Below are 20,135 nucleotides of genomic sequence, written 5' to 3' on the forward strand. Positions count from 1 at the left end.
TGGATTTTCTCATTCCTCAGTAGAATCTTCTTTTTTGATCTTTTTTCATACCTATGCTACTGTTTAGTTTTATTTTGGATCTCAGTGGCGGTAAGTACAACAGGATATTCCCTAACTCCCACAGGAGAATCATCCCGTTAAAAGGTTAAAATTTGGTGCTTTTGCACATCCACTAACAAAGTAAATTATCTTTTTCTCCTGCAATGCTATTCAGTTTTAGTAAATTATCTTTTTCTCCTGTAATAGTGCTGTTAAAATTTACTGCTTTTGACACATCCACTAACAAAAGTAAAATCATCTTTTTCTGCTCTAATGCTATTCAAATTTGGCGCTTTTGCACATCCGCCACTAAATGTACACTCTCTTTCAATCTCTCTCTCTCTCTCTCTCTATCGCTCTCTCTCTCTCTCTCTCTCTCTCACCTGTTAAAAAATTTGGTACTTTTGACACATCCACCAAAAAACGAAAAAAAAATATTACCGATTTAGAAATTTTGGTATTTTTGGCACATCCACCAATTCTCCCATTGCTCACTACAAACCGAGTGTTCCAAGAACACTCCTCCTCTCTCCCACAGCACTGTACACTCCTATGTTTGTTTTATTTATGTAAGAGAATACTCTCACACTTTGTATTTATTACGATGGAATTTAAATCTAACAAGATTATGATCCTAGATAACAATACAACAAGCTTAGTAAATGTTATAGGATGGTTAGCGTTAGAAAGAATGTTTGTTTTATTTATGTAAGAGAATACTCTCACACTTTGTATTTATTAGGATGGAATTTAAATCTAACAAGATTATGATCCTAGATAACAATACAACAAGCTTAGTAAATGTTATAGGATGGTTAGCGTTAGAAAGATGGAAAGCTTCGAATAATGTAGCTTTGGAAATAGGAATGTCTACCACTTATAGCTAGTTGTAGGAAGAATGTACTTAGGTAGTTGTCTCGGACCCCCTGGTACCTACCTGTTTGTGGTAAATGAAGGGATTGGTGAAATAATGGAGTTTAATTTACGAAGTGAAATAATTAAGCATGTGTACTAAATAAAGGAAAGAATAGTTTTTCTTAAGATCTTAAGGCTACATTTTGAGTGCCATGGTTCTCAGTTCTTCCAAACAACCACTGATTTTTAATGGCTTTCCACCCAACTACTAGCCACATTCACCTTAGATTAAGCGGAAATTCGAAATTAAATAAGTAGACCAAGGGACCCCTTGCTCCCTTGATCACTTTTGGTAGCACTTCATCACGTTATAAGTTATAAGTAGGTAGATACCTATGCTAGTCTAAGGGGTATCAGATTACGAGAACACCCTGTAAACGATGTAAACATACTGGAATAAAAGGCGTATAAGGATTTACCTGCACGATTTGAACTTTTAGGATCTCTGACACGAATAGGTCTGTTGTTAAAAGTTTTCAATTATTTTTTAGAATTATCGCTAAACAAATATGGCGACTAGCCTGTTATTGCAATGTGGTACTCCCATAGATAGGTAGGTATTAAGCATAGACAGCTATTAAGCAGCGTCTGTGGTCTCTATCGTTGTTGGTCGATCGACATCGCATTGATTGACATCGGTATTAAGCATAGACAGCTATTAAGCAGCGTCTGTGGTCTCTATCGTTGTTGGTCGATCGACATCGCATTGATTGACATCGTCATTGACATGTTCACTCTCATTCTACATTCCACAAAAATCCTTTGATATCACGAACCAGAAAATGTCCCGGATCAACCATGTAGGTAGGTATTAAGCATAGACAGCTATTAAGCAGCGTCTGTGGTCTCTATCGTTGTTGGTCGATCGACATCGCAATGACATCGTCATTGACATGTTCACTCTCATTCTACATTCCACAAAAATCCTTTGAAATCACGAACCAGAAAATTTCCCGGATCAACCATATTGACATCGTCATTGACATGTTCACTCTCATTCTACATTCCACAAAAATCCTTTGATATCACGAACCAGAAAATTTCCCGGATCAACCAGAAAACCGACCAGATTTGCAGGATTCCAGGATTTCCAGGCGATTTCGATCGAGTTTAGTGTAGACGCACCTTCAGGTCATACATCAAACATCACACAATAAAGCAGCGCGCACACTGATCATACACTTCCAACACTTACAACACTTCAGACATTTCCAACATTTCCATACAACATGTTGGAAGCTTCTATACCGCACACCAATCATACATTTCCAACATCGATCGAATGTCGGATGCTCAATTCAGTTTCAGTTTAGTGTGGTGTGTGATTGTGTGTGTGGGATGGGTGTGTGTGTGTGTGTGTGTGTGTGTGTGTGTTGAGTGTTGAGTTCGCCCTAGTTTATTAAAAAAATAACTTTGTTCTTATTGATTTTTTTTTTTTTTTTTTAATGGGTATTTGTACATGTACTTTCGATTAAAAGGCCCTCTAGGTATTTATTTTTGAAATTTACCTACGTCGGATTGTTATAGGATTATTTTGCCGGTACCTACTTGGATCAGTGTTAAAATTTCCGATGTGTTTTTCTTGATTACTAGTGTTTTTAGGTAGCTTCCGAAAAGCTCCTCGTGTTTTTCCTATGTTTTGATAAGTGTCTAGTGCTTGTGATAATGCTTATCTTTTCCAAAATGAAAGTGTTTCTGTTTGTTCTGTGTTTGACACCATGTCTGGGATCTTTCAACTTTTATCTCAATCTATTGGAAGTCCGCAGATTATTAGGTAAGTTAATGTTCTTAATCTGTCCTTGTTAACCTTTCAAACACATAACATTACCTTCGGCAAGGAGCCGAGGCAGTAAGTCGGATTATCAAGCTATACCTACCAAAATCGATGTCTTCCTTTCTTCCTTCCTCAATCCAGGATCAATCTCAACTCAAGAGATAGTTAATTCGACTTACTAATCCTCTGGCCTTTTCTCAAGAGTACGCCGATTCTCAATGTTGTAATGCATGTCGGATGGCACTAAGGGTTGGGATTGCTCTGGCACCTCTAACTAAACAGTTTCAAGTGGTTACGGTCTGATTTTCATGTGATAGGAAGTCAATAACTAATTGGGTGAATTACTTGTGTAAATATTTCTTATCAATCCGTAGTAGAAGTAGATAGGTATCTTAGGTAGGTAATACCTACTACCCAATCCATAATGTTAGGCCGTGTAGGTAATTTGAACTAGACATTATGTACATAGGTACTTATCTATCTTAATTAACAAAAATCTTCCTTTACTTTCTTTCGTCTTGAAATCTATTCCTCAATTCCTCATAGTTCACACCTACACTGCTGTGCTGAGGTCCAAGTACAGCAAGAGCAATATATTTTTCAAGGGCCAAATCTATTTTAGGATCCTGAAGTGAGAAACAATATGGGTTAGGACCTATTCGTATCCTGGAGATCCAAACTCGAAATATTCAGGTCTACTTATTTCGCGTTTATTTCGGTACCTGCTTAAGTTACCTACCTAAACAATAGCTTATTTCACTACCTAGGTACTTAAGTAGGTACCTACCTAAATAATAGAACCCAAAGTAGTCTCGGCACCTATCTCTATGTATTTAGGTACCTACTAAAGGGAATGTATTCATTATCCTCTCAATATAATCCTGACCGAACACTAGGCACCCTAACGAATATAACTCCTGGGTAACAATTGTACCTAATTATCTCGATTATCCCCTCTATACCTGCATTCCTGTAAATGTAAATGCACCTTATAGATATCTACGTAAAAATCCCAAAGTCCTTACCTACCTACCTGGGTAACACCTAAAACTATAGGTCAGAGGTTTCCAATTTCCATGTGTATGCGGGCCACATGTTACTTTGGGAGGTACTTCGCGGGCCACATATTTAAGTACATAGAGGAGCATTGTAGGAACCCTCCCTCCCAACTTTTCAGAAATGTAGTCCGATCGAATTTTGAGCGCCGCAGGAGAAATTTTTCAAAAAGTATTCTCCTAATTGTAGCTGAACACTAAAGAGGGTCAGTTTCCAGGTAAGTTTGTACAAATCCCAAAAAGCTTCGCGGGCCACGACAATGGTCTGGCGGGCCACATGTGGCCCGCGGGCCGCTAGTCAGGGTGGTTGATAATGAAGGTTTCTCCCCCCCAATTTAACCTCTTCAATGGTAGATATAGTGTCGAGGGCGCTCGTTTCTGCTGATGATAGTGTTGAGAAAGCACTGTAAGTACCCAAGTATACCTAAGTAGGTCCTTACTGACTATAATCTGGTCCCGATTCAGAACAACCCCTTAATCTACCTACCTTTAAGTCCTTAAGTAGGTAGGTACCTACTGTATACATTCTTAGAGTAGGATCAAGTAGGTAAGTAAAAGAGGTACTTAGTACTTAAAATTTGTCAAGACTCAAAGGGAGAACATTTCTTGGTGTGACAAACTCGGGGAACTTTGCTTTTGTGTTGAACCACCCCTAAAATTTTATAGCACACGGAACGTATAAAGGTGCTTTTTTACTTATTTTTGAGTACACGTATAAAACATGTTCCCCTTCTACCTATCGTGTTCCCCTCTTTTTCTTTATCTATCGTGTTCCCCTCTTTTTCTTTGCCCTTTTCCCATTCAGTTAGTTTTAAGCTTGATGTAGTGTGAACAATAGAGAGGTGAAAATATGGTCCCGATTCATCTTTAAAAGAACGACCCCTGAATCTACTTACCTATAAGTACTTGCCTACTGTGTACATTCTTAGTGTAGGATCAAGATTTGCCAAGATTCAATGTGAGAACATTTCTTGGTGTGACAAACTCGGGGAACATTCCTTCTGTGTTGAACCACCCCTAAACTTTTATAGCACACGGAACGTATAAAGGTGCTTTTTTACTTATTTTTGAGTACACGTATAAAACATTTTCCCCTTCTGTCTATCGTGTTCCCCTCTTTTTCTTTGCCCTTTTCCCATTCAGTTAGTTTTAAGCTTGATGTAGTGTGAACAATAGAGAGGTGAAAATAAAAATAGGAGTTGGAAGAAGAGGAGGAGGAGGAGGAGGAGGAGGAGGAGGTGGAGGTGGAGGAGGGAAAGATGAAAGTTTTTGAACAATGTTGTACTAGAAAAAAGCATTGGAAAATAGGAAGTACAAAAAAAGTAAGTATTATTATAGAAATTGTTGACGGTAAAATCAATGACCTAAAACTCGTATTTTCTCTCCCACTGTCCCACATGATGTTTTCTTGTTTGTTTGCTTCGAACTTTGTTCTTTGCTTTGCCGAAAATTTTGGCACGTTCATATTGCTGTCGGAAGACCTTGGTTTGGATCATCACGTGAAACAATACAGGGACAAAGCTGAAATGCCACATGGTTCTGGCTTGACCGCTTCACTCTTCACTAGGCTTAAAATAAACAAAATAACTGTTCCAACCGAAGAAGTTCGTTTCCTACACGGGTCAGTGAGTGACTTTTGAAGACTCAATTGTCAATTCTTGACCCGTGTTAACAAAAGTTATGTTCCAAAGTCGTTTGAACAAAGGTTTGAATTCTTCGTAAACACCTTTACGAAGAATTGAAAACACAAGGTTCTAAAAGAGTCATCCTCAGTTGTAACAGCTAGGAGGCATTTGAATAGAAAGTCATTCTCCACACTAGCGTAAACAATGACTCACATTTTCGAACAATAGAAAGCAAATTATGTTCGAGGACTCGCTTTTTGGTTTCAAATTTATTGAAATGTCAATCACAGCTTGAACAAGGGACGAGAATTTTTAGAAAATCTAACAAAACACAAAATTGAATTACTTGTACTGTGAGTGAATATAACATGCTTGGAAATAATTTTCATGAACTGCTGAAGAGAGGTTCCTTTTTTGAGTCTCCACCATGAGTGGTACGAGTAATTTTCAAGTGTTCAAGTGGGTTTCTAGTTATTAACAATAGCTAATCTGAGGATTTAAAGGACTTCCTCTAGGCTACAGGGCCTAGGTACCCACTTCATGGAACCATTCTCTTATTAAGGGTCCTAAATATTGTAACTTTCATAGTGTTGCTTCAATACACAACACGATTTCCTTGAATTTTGAGAGCAACTTTTTTGCTGACGTTACTCACGTCCGAAATGGTACAATATTCCTACATTCGTACATAATCATGTAATGTAATTTCCCATACTTACACTTACAATTTCCATACAGCGATCGTGTTTTGGGTCCTCTTAAGCCGTCGTGAATCTTCAGTCCAGAATCCTATTGAATATAAAACTCCTCAAGGACCCTGGAGTACCACTGGAGTGGTACAACTCAGCAGATTCTTGACTTGTAGAGAAGAACCGTACCAACCTTCACACAATGGTCCTCAGTGGTGTAAAGACGTGTACAGGATCTTTGAAGATCTCCAAATACGTGGTTTCCTACTCCACTGTTGAGATCCAAGTGTTATGCTGGAACATTACGAAGCAGATCTTGAAGAACAAAAGTCCTCGCTCTGACGGTACTTAGAAGAGAACTATGGGCTCTTGTACCACTTGATGAAACATCAGAAATCTGTTCCTACCACCTAACTGAAACATGACTTTGAAATAAACTTAAACAAACACGACTTGAATAAACACTTGAACATTTTGGTTCAAGTTGCTTTTTATTGAAGCTTTTAAGTACAATCATACCTATGTGTGTGGTACACACATATGATTAATATTGTACACACATATTGGTACAATCATATAATCACAGTCATTTGAGTGCTTGACTTCGAAACTATACGGTTTTGAAGTTTTTCGTATGATTGTCCAAACTTTAGACAATAATACAACAATGGTAGTACTTAAGTGTTTAGTTGGAATCACTTTATCTCACAACTCCCACTATTTGTTTTCTACCCTTTACTTTTGTATTTCTTTGAAAAAGAAGAGGAGTTAAAGAGTTATCTAGCTTCACACAATAGATTTGACAAGAGGCTTTCTTCTTGCTTAAATTTACTGTCGCATTCAACATTTTTAAGAAGAAAGAAGTTACTTTTGGGATTTCGTCAAAAAAACTCGAGTGTGGTAAAACATGGAAAAAGTCATTTCACCTGAGGACATGTCAGGGGAAGAACTCTGTCTTGTTAGACCTTTATCAATTTTGAAAGAATCTCTTCAAAGGTTTTTTGTAGAAAGAAACAAGCTGTCAAATTTTCTTAAGCTCTATTCAACAATAAAGGAAAGAAAAGAAATTTATTTAAACAAAAGATTAGGTTTTTTGGTATTCACTACTTTAACTATTTGAAATACATGGATAACAGTTTTCTAAAAATGTGTTGTGTTTAGTTTTGCACACGGTTTTGTTTTTGAGAAGGTTTCTATAAATAATCACAGTGTTGTACATATGTTAAGAACAAAACGAATGAAAACATGGGCAATCTTTGGCTGGCAAGTAGGACTTGAAACTTAAAATGTCTCACTGTCCTTGGTACCTACTGATTTCCAAGTGGAACTTGAAAGAATGAATGATTCTCATTCTCAAGTATTTGCTTGGTGTTGTTTTGTACATTGACCAGGCGAGTATCAAAGTAGTTGCAAAAATAATCATACCTACAAGTAGGCACCTAGGTGCGTAGGTGCCTTATCTTAAGTAGATGATCGTTTGAAGCGGGCTTGTTTAAAATAAATACTTAAACCTCCAAAAATGTCTTATCAAAATATTGAAACCTGTGGAACTATTTTAGGTACAAAACGTCAGACCTGATTGGGATTTTGTTAATTATTAGAAAGGCTCAACAAAAGACTTAAGAATATTTGCCACATAAAAATATAACTGGTTCTTACAAAAACACAATTTCATTAATTTAAATTGGCAAAAACTTTTGGAAAAATTCTATCCTCCCAAAAAATCACCTGTTGTCACGACTCGACTGATAAGATTTATGATTTGCAAAAAGTAAACAGAGTAAACTAAAAAATTCTTTGAGCGGCCGATAGAGAACAGCACCAGTATCAAATCGAATAAGAAATCAGCATGATTCCTATATCTGTGTACGTCTGAGGCGCAGTATAGAAGGTGGTTACACTGTGAAACCGGTATGCTTCAAAGGGTTAATGTGATTTCGTAAGTACTTACAAAACAAATAAAAATGATAATTCTGAATTATGTCCAATGTTAAACTACAAGAAGGTATTAACATTATTTTCTCACTCTGTAAATAAACATTAAGGATAATGACTTAATTATTCTAATCCAAATGGGTTTAATTTTAATTACTTTTTTGAATCCCTGATCAAATAAAAGTACCCACGTATTTACTTAGGTACTTAAATGGGCTATTTATATTTCATAAATAGGTATCTACTTACCTAAAGTATTTAGTTGCTCCAACAACTTAATTAGACAGATGAAGGGTATTTAATCTGTTTTATGAAATATAATGCAAACAAATTAATCTTTAAAAATAATTATAAAGAGTTATTAAGTATAATAATAATAATCACTTCCTTGATTCCCCCTGTTGTACTTAAAATCTAAGCTTATCAAGTTTGAACACAAATGCCTGATTAGGTATCTACTTATGTACCTACCTAAGTACATACTTACCTACTAAATATGCATGTAAGTAAAATTTTGAATATTTTCCAAGTTCTTGTAAATAAATACGGACTTAAGTACATACTTAGGTACCTAGTAGTAGTTGGTATTAGGTTGATAATTAATTATTCAAATACCTTCTAGGTACTTAAGTAGGTACCCTGCCAACATGCCTAGTTAGGAGTAGTAGTTGGTATTAGGTTGATAATTAATTATTCAAATACCTTCTAGGTACTTAAGTAGGTACCCTGCCAACATGCCTAGTTAGGCTTAGTAGTAGTAGGTATTAGATTGATAATTAATTATTCAAATACCTTCTAGGTACTTAAGTAGGTACCCTGCCAACATGCCTAGTTAGTTATTTACAAGTACCTAAGTAGGTACCTACTCAGATAAGTCAGGCTTAAAAGTAGGCAGGTACTTTGCAGGCTCTTCCTAGGCTTTTTAAAAATGTCATCTTTATCCAAAAGTACCTACTCAGATAAGTCAGGCTTAAAAGTAGGCAGGTACTTTGCAGGCTCTTCCTAGGCTTTTTAAAAATGTCATCTTTATCCAAATCTACTCGGATAAGTCAGGCTTAAAAGTAGGCAGGTACTTTGCAGGCTCTTCCTAGGCTTTTTAAAAATGTCATCTTTATCCAAAATTGAAGAACAGTGTTTTAGAACTCTCAAATCATCAGCAATCAGCAATTCTCACAGATCAAATTAGTCTGTGGTCATGTTACACCATTCATCATGAGTGTGATGGATTATATTCATACACACTCTCACAATATAATGCTCCAAATTAATTTCATTCAGAATGCATGTTTTTGACACGAGTTTTATGAAGGGGTTAGAGATGACAAACATACAGGGTGGTTGATAATGAAGAATGCTCCAAATTAATTCCATTCAGAGTGCATGTTTTTGACACGAGTTTTATGAAGGGGTTAGAGATGACAAACATACAGGGTGGTTCACGATACGAAGGTTTTCTCCCCTCCAATTTAACCCCTCCCTTCAATTGTAGATAGTGAGGGAGCTCGTTTCTGCTAATGATAGTGTTGGAAAAACACTGTAGTGTAGACTGTAGGTATACTTACCCAAGTAGGATGGGTACCTAAGAAGTATAATGCTCCAAATTAATTTCATTCAGAGTGCATGTTTTTGACACGAGTTTTATGAAGGGGTTAGAGATGACAAACATACAGGGTGGTTCACGATACGAAGGTTTTCTCCCCTCCAATTTAACCCCTCCCTTCAATTGTAGATAGTGTCGAGAGAGCTCGTTTCTGCTAATGATAGTGTTGGAAAAACACTGTAGTGTAGACTGTAGGTATACTTACCCAAGTAGGATGGGTACCTAAGAAGATATGTAGATAGTGTCGAGGGAGCTCGTTTCTGCTAATGATAGTGTTGGAAAAGCACTGTAGTGTAGACTGTAGGTATACTTACCCAAGTAGGATGGGTACCTAAGAATTTAGGTCCTTACTGACTATAATCTGGTCCCGATTCATCTTTAAAAGAACGACCCCTGAATCTACTTACCTATAAGTACTTGCCTACTGTGTACATTCTTAGTGTAGGATCAAGATTTGCCAAGATTCAATGTGAGAACATTTCTTGGTGTGACAAACTCGGGAAACTTTGCTTTTGTGTTGAACCACCCCGAAACTTTTATAGCACACGGAACGTATAAAGGTGCTTTTTTACTTATTTTTGAGTACACGTATAAAACATTTTCCCCTTCTGTCTATCGTGTTCCCCTCTTTTTCTTTATCTATCGTGTTCCCCTCTTTTTCTTTATCTATCGTGTTCCCCTCTTTTTCTTTATCTATCCTGTTCCCCTCTTTTTCTTTGCCCTTTTCCCATTCAGTTAGTTTTAAGCTTGATGTAGTGTGAACAATAGAGAGGTGAAAATAAAAATAGGAGCTGGAAGAAGAGGAGGAAGAGGAGGAGGAGAAGGAGGAGGAGGAGGTAGAGGTAGAGGTGGAGGAGGGAAAGATGAAAGTTTTTGAACAATGTTGTACTAGAAAAAAGCATTGGAAAATAGGAAGTACAAAAAAAGTAAGTATTATGGTTCTAACTATACCTATGTGAGGCAGTAAGAGTCAGATTCTGTCAGATCCTTCCAGGGCTAGTCCTTTCCTTATCAGAAGACAATCTTCTACAGTGAGGTATTATAATAGGCAGGGTAGGTGTGTAAACCATTTAAAGGACTTCCTCTAGGCTACAGGGCCTAGGTACCCACTTCATGGAACCATTCTGTCATTACTTACTTAAGGGTCCTAAGTATTGTAACTTTCATAGCGTTTTACATTTCATAAGTTGCTTCGATTCACAGCACGATTTCCTTGAATTTTGAGAACAACTTTTTCTGCTGAAGTCGAAATGGAACAATATTCCCACATTCGTACATAGCTACATAGTCATGTAATTGTAATTTCCCATACATAGCAATTTCCATACCACGATGTTTTGGGTCCTCTTCAACCGTCGTGAATCTTCAGTCCAGAATCTTATTGAATAGAAAATTCCTGAAGAACCTTAGAGTGCCATTGGAGTGGTACCACTCAGCAGAGTAATTTCCCACATACATAGCAATTTCCATACCACGATGTTTTGGGTCCTCTTCAGCCGTCGTGAATCTTCAGTCCAGAATCTTATTGAATAGAAAATTCCTGAAGAACCTTAGAGTGCCATTGGAGTGGTACCACTCAGCAGATTCTTGTGGAGAAGAGTCGTAACCAACCTTCACACAATGGTCCTCAGTGGTGTAACGATAGGTCTTAAATTATTGAAGGAACTAAGATCTTTAAAGTTGTTCTCAAAATACTTACCTACTTTGTTTCCTATTCCACTGCTGAGATCCAAGTCGATCCAAGTGTTATGTTGGAACATTACGAAGCAGATCTTGAAGAACAAAAGTCTCGCTCTGGTGGTACTTAGAAGAGAACTAGTTACGGGCTCTTGTACCACTTGATGAAACATCAGAAATCTGTTCCTACCACCTAACTGAAACATGACTTTGAAATAAACTTAAACAAACACGTTGATAAATTGACAGGAAAATAGTTAGAAGGGTACCATAAAGACATACGAAAGAAAGGAAATGTTCATAATAAGTTCAAAGAAAGACGAAAACCAGAAAAAAGTCCAAAAAAGAGTCTATGAGGATCATGTCGAGAAATGGAAACCAGATCTTGCCATGAAATTCAAGTTGCTTTTTATTGAAGCTTTTAAGTACAATCATAATATGTGTGTGGTACACTGGGCAAGTCATTTGAGTGCTTGACTTCGAAACTCTACGGTTTTGAAGTTTTTCGTATGATAGTCCAAACTTTAGATTAAACAATAATGCAACAATGGTAGGTGCTTAGTTTGAATCACTTTATCTCACAACTCCCACTATTTGTTTTCTACCCTTCACTTTTGTATTTCTTTGAAAAAGAAGAGGAGTTAAAGAGTTATCTAGCTTCACACAATAGATTTGACAAGAGGCAAGAGGCTTTCTTCTTGCTTAAATTTACTGTCGCATTCAACATTTTTAGGAAGAAAGAAGTTACTTTTGGGATTTCGTCAAAAAAACTCGAGTGTGGTAAAACATGGAAAAAGTCATTTCACCTGAGGACATGCCAGGGGAAGAACTCTGTCTTGTTAGACCTTTATCAATTTTGAAAGAATCTCTTAAAGGGTTTTTTGTAGAAAGAAACAAGCTGTCAAATTTTCTTAAGCTCTATTCAACAATAAAGGAAAGAAAAGGAATTTATTTAAACAAAAGATTAAGTTTTTGGGTATTCACTACTTTAACTATTTCAAATGCATAGATAACAGTTTTCTAAAAATGTGTTGTGTTTAGTTTTGCACACGGTTTTGTTTTTGAGAAGGTTCCTATAAATAATCAGTGTTGTACATATTTTAAGAACAAAAGGAATGAAAACATGGGCAACCTTTGGCTGGCAAGTAGGACTTGAAACTTAAAACGTCTCACTGTCCTTGGTCTCTACTAATTTCCAAGTTCACCTACTGATTTCCAAGTGGAACTTGAAAGAATGAATGATTCTCATTCTCAAGTATTTGCTTGGTTTTGTTTTGTACATTGACCAGGCGAGTATCAAAGTAGTTGCAAAAATAACCTACAACTAGGCACCTAGGTGCCTTATCAATTCAAATGATTAAGTAGATGATCGTTTGAAGCGGGCTTGTTTAAAACAAATAAACCTCCAGAAATGTCTTATCGAAATATTGAAACCTGTGGAACTATTTTAGGTACAAAACGTCAGACCTGATTGGGATTTTGTTAATTATTAGAAAGGCTCAACAAAAGTAGTGGGTTAATGGTAGATATTAATTATAGATGATAATGAGCCGATGATATTACAATTTTGAACGATTTCGAATAAAAAACCAATAAATAGTTTTTGGGTATTCACTACTTTAACTATTTGAAATGCATGGATAACAGTTTTCTAAAAATGTGTTGTGTTTAGTTTTGCACACGGTTTTGTTGATGAGAAGGTTCCTATAATCACAGTGTTGTACATATTTTAAGAACAAAAGGAATGAAAACATGGGCAATCTTTGGCTGGCAAGAAGGATTTGAAACTTAAAACGTCTCACTGTCCTTGGTCCCTACTGATTTCCAAGTGGAACTTGAAAGAATGAATGATTCTCATTCTCAAGTATTTGCTTGGTGTTGCCAGGCGAGAGGCGAGTATCAAAGTAGTTGCAAAAATAACCTACAACTAGGCACCTAGGTGCCTTATCAATTCAAATGATTAAGTAGATGATCGTTTGAAGCGGGCTTGTTAAAAATAAATAAACCTCCAAAAATGTCTTATGGAAATATTGAAACCTGTGGAACTATTTTAGGTACAAAACGTCAGACCTGATTGGGATTTTGTTAATTATTAGAAAGGCTCAACAAAAGAATTCTAGACCTCTGCTTAGCCCTTGTTATGTAAGGAACAAGGTGAAGTGACCCCTAAAATCAAAGAAAAGGCCAGGAACCTAGTAAATCTCTCTTTCTTTTAAATTGTTTATAATAGGATATGGGACTCAGGCACGTTTGTACGGGATTTTAGCGTAGGAAGCGAGGTCATTTTTAACTTGTCGTTTAGTAACATTATTGCAGCTTATTTTACTACCGAAATTCTAAAGGACATACAGGCAGGATTATTCCTTGGAGTTCAAGTAGGAAATAAATAGGCATTCATTTTATTCAAGCAATTGAATTCAAGACCATTTTACTTTGGTAGAGGCCCGTGTTTATGTGTGTGGGATTTTAGCGTAGGAAGCGAGGTCATTTTTAACTTGTCGTTTAGTATCATTATTGCAGCTTATTTTACTACCGAAATTCTAAAGGACATACAGGCAGGATTATTTCTTGGAGTTGAAGTAGGAAATAAATAGGCATTCATTTTATTCAAGCAATTGAATTCAAGACCATTTTACTTTGGTAGAGGCCCGTGTTTATGTGTGTGTATCTTTCTTTGAATCGCCCCTACCTTGCATAGTTCTTGGAGGTCATATATCTTTTCATAATAACTGTATAAGTATAACTATAAATTGTATAGGTATATTTCTAGCTTGAACCATTCTCTATTTCTTTTAAAAAAATAAAATTAAAAAAAAAGTACGTAAAGTTATTACTTAAAAAAGGCTTCTGTGTAATTTAATATTGGAGTTTTATTGCTGCCTCATGCTACAAGAGGGATAAATCATAACCGTTTTGAACTAGCTGAGTAGAAAGGTACTCGAGAAAATAGAAGTGTAAATACTTGTCCCTGAAGGTTATGGAGGGAAACGTCTGTCATAACTTCGTCATGAAAATCAAAAGATATATTTCTAGCTTGAACCATTCTCTACTTCTTAAAAAAAATTAAAAAAAAAGTACGTAAAGTTATTAAAAAAGGCTTCTGTGCAATTTAATATATTTCTGCCTCATGCTACAAGAGGGATAAATCATAACCATTTTGAACTAGCTGAGTAGAAAGGTATTAGAGAAAATAGCAGTGTAAACACTTGTCCCTGAAGGTTATGGAGGGAAACGTCTGTCATAACTTCGTCATGAAAATCAAAAGATATCTCGAGTTATAACTTATCTGTCGGTACGTAAAGTTATTAAAAAAGGCTTCTGTGTAATTTAATATTGGAGTTTTATTGCTGCCTCATGCTACAAGAGGGATAAATCATAATTTTGAACTAGCTGAGTAGAAAGGTACCTACTCGAGAAAATAGAAGTGTAAATACTTGTCCCTGAAGGTTATGGAGGGAAACGTCCGTCATAACTTCGTCATGAAAATCAAAAGATATCTCGAGTTATAACTTATCTGTCGGTTGAAATGACTGTAAAAATTTGTCTCAAGGGAATCAAAAGATATCTCGAGTTATAACTTATCTGTCGGTTGAAATGACTGTAAAAATTTGTCTCAAGGGAACTCTACACGAAAAAGACATTTAAAGTAAATCTCAGTCCTCAATGTCTTCAGGGATTTTAGTCCCTTCTTATTTCTAATCCCCGATTCTTCCCGGACTTAGAATCCTGGGATACTAAAGCCTTATTCAAACATAAGATTCTATTTAGCATGTCACAATTGTCACATATTATTTCGTTATGACACAAGTTGACAAATTTCTAATCCCCGATTCTTCCCGGACTTAGAATTCTGGGATACTAAAGCCTTATTCAAACATAAGATTCTATTTAGCATGTCACAATTGTCACATATTATTTCGTTATGACACAAGTTGACATGTCCCCTTTCCTGTTTTGTCTGGCCAAGAAGATTAACGAGTGTCAATAAGGCGTTTTCTGGGATACTAAAACCTTATTCAAACATAAGATTCTATTTAGCATGTCACAATTGTGACATATTATTTCGTTATGACACAAGTTGACATGTCCCCTTTCCTGTTTTGTCTGGCCAAGAAGATTAACGAGTGTCAATAAGGCGTTTTGATCAGATAAACCCGTGACATTTGATTAATTAGTAATCTCCTGGACTTTGAGTAATCTTTAATCTCTTTACTTTCCTACTTTCATTTTGTTTGGGTCTGATAACCGTTGGAACATCGTGTTTAAGTGTCCAAGCACTAACCACCAGTTTTACTTAAATAATATTTACTTAAGTAATTATTGAAATACAAAGAGATATATTTTATTGAAAACGACTTTGAAGTAAACATGGGAATAAGATGTAAGTACACCCTGTATGATAAAATGACAAACCATACACAGTGTGTCTCGTGCCCACCCTGTAACATATATTCATTTTGATTAATGATATTACATGTTTAGATTAGATACACGGATATACTCTCCTAGAGGTTTCCATTTCTAGGTAATTATTGAAACACTAAGAGAACATAAGTGATAATTGAACATAAGTTAGAAGTACTTAAGTAAACATAGGAATAAAATGTACCTAGGCACCTACACCCTGTATAATAAAATGACAAACCTTACGCAGCGTGCCTCGTGCCCACCCTGTAACATATATTCATTTTGATTAATGATATTACATGTTTAGATTAGATACACGGATATACTCTCCTAGAGGTTTGGTTTGCTCTTGGTATTTGGTGGTGGCGGCGGCATGGCTTTGATCTATTTGGTTTGTCTCTATATTGTACCAAATACTCATAATCTGCATGGAGTACAACAAACCCACTTAGATTAATAATAGCATAATTATGAAAGTTGACATCTCTCCGTGTGTGCTCGGAATCTCTAATGAATTCGGCTCTCATGACGGTGCCAAATTATTTCCATCATGATTATTATATTCTTCATCTTAGCATTTCCCTACCTCCCTCCCTTGACGTCCAACCGCGTGGTTGTTCAAACAATAATGAGTTATTTATAATGGCGATGATATCTGGAGATAAAGTTTCTAGGATGGTTCTCTTTTATGATGGCCTGGTATCACACAGAGCAGAGCTTTGATCTTGTTTAGATGACGGTGCTAAGGTCCAAGGCCACTCTGTTGGATCTGTAGGCCGGGAATGTGCCTGTTTCTATATTGGGAATGAAATTGATGCTTTAACAGATAGCTTACAAGAGAGTATAGCCCATGTTTCTATACTGGGAATGAAATTGAGGCTATAACAGAGAGCATACAAGAGAGCATAGCCCATTACCTCTACATGTAAGTTGTTTAAAAAGAACAATATTCCTCTAATCTTCAGAAAATAGACAGCTAGCTACTATCGACAGCTGTAATCCCAATATTGTTCTAAACTTCAGTGGATATCCAGTAAACGAAGAACAGTCCAGATGTGCTATCAGGGTTCCAACATCCCCTGTGGTAAAGGGGACAAACTTTTCCTGGACGTTTCTATACTGGGAATGAAATTGAGGCTATAACAGAGAACTTACAAGAGAGCATAGCCCATTACCTCTATATGTAAGTTGTTTAAAAAGAAAAAATATCCCTCTAATCTTTAGAAAATAGACAGCTACTATCGACAGCTGTAATCCCAATATTGTTCTAAACTCTAGTGGATATCCAGTAAACGAAGAACAGTCCAGATGTGCTATCAGGGTTCCAACATCCCCTGTGGTAAAGGGGACAAACTTTTCCTGGATAAGGAGGAGATGGGGAGTCACAAATGCTTTCTAGTTTCTAATGCTATTTCCACTGTTACATTTTCCGTAGTTTTTCTATTACATCCACCAATTCTCTCTTTGCTCACTACATACTGACAGAGTGTTCCAAGAACGCTCCTCCTCTCTCCCACACCACTGTACACTCCTATGTTTGTTTTATTTATGTAAGAGAATACTCTCACACTTTGTATGTATTACGATGGAATTTAAATCTAACAAGATTATGATCCTAGATAACAATACAACAAGCTTAGTAAATGCTATAGGATGGTTAGCGTTAGAAAGATGGAAAGCTTCGAATAATGTAGCTTTGGAAATAGGAATGTCTACCACTTATAGCTAGTTGTAGGAAGAATGTACTTAGGTAGTTGTCTTGGACCCCTGGTACCTGCCTATTTGTGGTAAATGAAGGGATTGGTGAAATAATGAAGTTTAATTTACGAAGTGAAATAATTAAGCATAGGTAGGTACTAAATGAAGGAAAGAATAGTTTTTCTTAAGGCTACATTTTGAGTGCCATGGTTCTCAGTTCTTCCAAACAACCACTGATTTTTTATAGCTACTTGTAGGAAGAATGTACTTAGGTAGTTGTCTTGGACCCCTGGTACCTACCTGTTTGTGGTAAATGAAGGGATTGGTGAAATAATGAAGTTTAATTTACGAAGTGAAATAATTAAGCATAGGTACTAAATGAAGGAAAGAATAGTTTTTAAGTCTACATTTTGAGTGCCATGGTTCTCAGTTCTTCCAAACAACCACTGATATTTAATGGCTTTCCACCCAACTACTAGCCACATTCACCTTAGATTAAGCGGAAATTCGAAATTGGTCCCTTGATCACACTTGGTAGCATTTCATCACGTTATGAGTACCTATGCTAGTCTAAGGGGTATCAGATTACGAGAACACCCTGTAAACGATGTAAACATACTGGAATAAAAGGCGTATAAGGATTTACCTGCACGATTTGAACTTTTAGGATCTCTGACACGAATAGGTCTGTTGTTAAAAGTTTTCAATTATTTTTTAGAATTATCGCTAAACAAATATGGCGACTATCCTGTTATTGCAATGTGGTACTCCCATAGATAGGTAGGTATTCTGCATAGACAGCTATTAAGCAGCGTCTGTGGTCTCTATCGTTGTTGGTCGATCGACATCGTTGACATGTTCACTCTCATTCTACATTCTACAAAAATCCTTTGATGTCACGAACCAGAAAATTTCCCGGGTCAACCAGAAAACCGACCTGATTTCCAGGATTCCAGGCGATTTCGATCGAGTTTAGTGTAGACGCACCTTCAAGTCATACATCTAACATCACAATAAGTAAGGAATGCAAAACTTACCAATAAACCATTGCCAATAACAACCTTGTTAGGACACCAGCAAACAAGCAGCAAGCAGTTTCAAGCACGGGATCAACCAGAAAACCGACCAGATTTCCAGGATTCCAGGCGATTTCGATCGAGTTTAGTGTAGACGCACCTTCAGGTCATACATCAAACATCACAAGAAGGAATGCAAAACTTACCAATAAACCATTGCCAATAACAACCTTGTTAGGACACCAGCAAACAAGCAGCAAGCAGTTTCAAGCACGAGAATGCAAAACTTACCAATAAACCATTGCCAATAACAACCTTGTTAGGACACCAGCAAACAAGCAGCAAGCAGTTTCAAGCACGAGCTTAATTTTTAAAGATCCAGAAAAAAACAAGCCGTAACCACTGAACAAAGATAGAACATGGTTTTTCGTGCCTGTTCCAATGCATTGGAAAAGGATAGAGTGTTGAACAAAAGAGGGGAAATAACAAATGAATAGAGGGGAGAGCAGTATTCTGTTTACACTTGTGTGTTTAAGCCGTAACCACTGAACAAAGATAGAACATGGTTTTTCGTGCCTGTTCCAATGCGTTGGAAAAGGATAGAGTGTTGAACAAAAGAGGGGAAATAACAAATGAATAGAGGGGAGAGCAGTATTCTGTTTACACTTGTGTGTTTATTTTCAAAATTTCAAAAAAATCAGTCTTGAGTTATACGTGTTGGGAGAAGGGATTCACGTCGTTTTGATTTTTTCCCCTAGTAAATTTTTGTGTTTTTAAATAAAAGAATAATTTTTTGACAGTGTTTAATTATTTTAAAAATTTATTTGACTAGTTTTCCGAAGTGTAGTCGTATTTTTCAAGTAGACAATTGCATGTACTTTCGATTTAAAGGCCCTCTAGGTATTTATTTTTGAAATTTACCTACGTCGGATTGTTATAGGATTATTTTGCCGGTACCTATACTTGGATCAGTGTTAAAATTTCCGATGTGTTTTTCTTGATTACTAGTGTTTTTAGGTAGCTTCCGAAAAGCTCCTCGTGTTTTTCCAAAAGGCCCTCTAGGTATTTATTTTTGAAATTTACCTACGTCGGATTGTTATAGGATTATTTTGCCGGTACCTACTTGGATCAGTGTTAAAATTTCCGATGTGTTTTTCTTGATTACTAGTGTTTTTAGGTAGCTTCCGAAAAGCTCCTCGTGTTTTTCCTATGTTTTGATAAGTGTCTAGTGCTTGTGATAATGCTTATCTTTTCCAAAATGAAAGTGTTTCTGTTTGTTCTGTGTTTGACACCATGTCTGGGATCTTTCAACTTTTATCTCAATCTATTGGAAGTCCGCAGATTATTAGGTAAGTTAATGTTCTTAATCTGTCCTTGTTAACCTTTCAAACACATAACATTACCTTCGGCAAGGAGCCGAGGCAGTAAGTCGGATTATCAAGCTATACCTACCAAAATCGATGTCTTCCTTTCTTCCTTCCTCAATCCAGGATCAATCTCAACTCAAGAGATAGGTAATTCGATTTACTAATCCTCCGGCCTTTTCTCAAGAGTACGCCGATTCTCAATGTTGTAATGCATGTCAGATGGCACTAAGGGTTGGGATTGCTCTGGCACCTCTAACTAAACAGTTTCAAGTGGTTACGGTCTGATTTTCATGTGATAGGAAGTCATTAATTCGACTTACTAATCCTCTGGCCTTTTC

General features: G+C 36.5%; 1 long non-coding RNA gene across 1 annotated transcript; it reads left to right on the plus strand.

The window, feature by feature from the left end:
- The first annotated feature begins 19,113 nt into the window (after positions 1–19,113).
- On the plus strand, positions 19,114–19,705 carry LOC113469524. Its single transcript, XR_003392900.1, has 2 exons — positions 19,114–19,330; positions 19,493–19,705. It is a non-coding gene; the product is annotated as an uncharacterized LOC113469524 (long non-coding RNA).
- Positions 19,706–20,135: the final 430 nt, after the last annotated feature.

This window comes from Diaphorina citri, unplaced genomic scaffold (assembly GCF_000475195.1).
Source record: "Diaphorina citri unplaced genomic scaffold, Diaci psyllid genome assembly version 1.1 scaffold1114, whole genome shotgun sequence".
Taxonomy (NCBI): Eukaryota; Metazoa; Arthropoda; class Insecta; order Hemiptera; family Psyllidae; genus Diaphorina; species Diaphorina citri.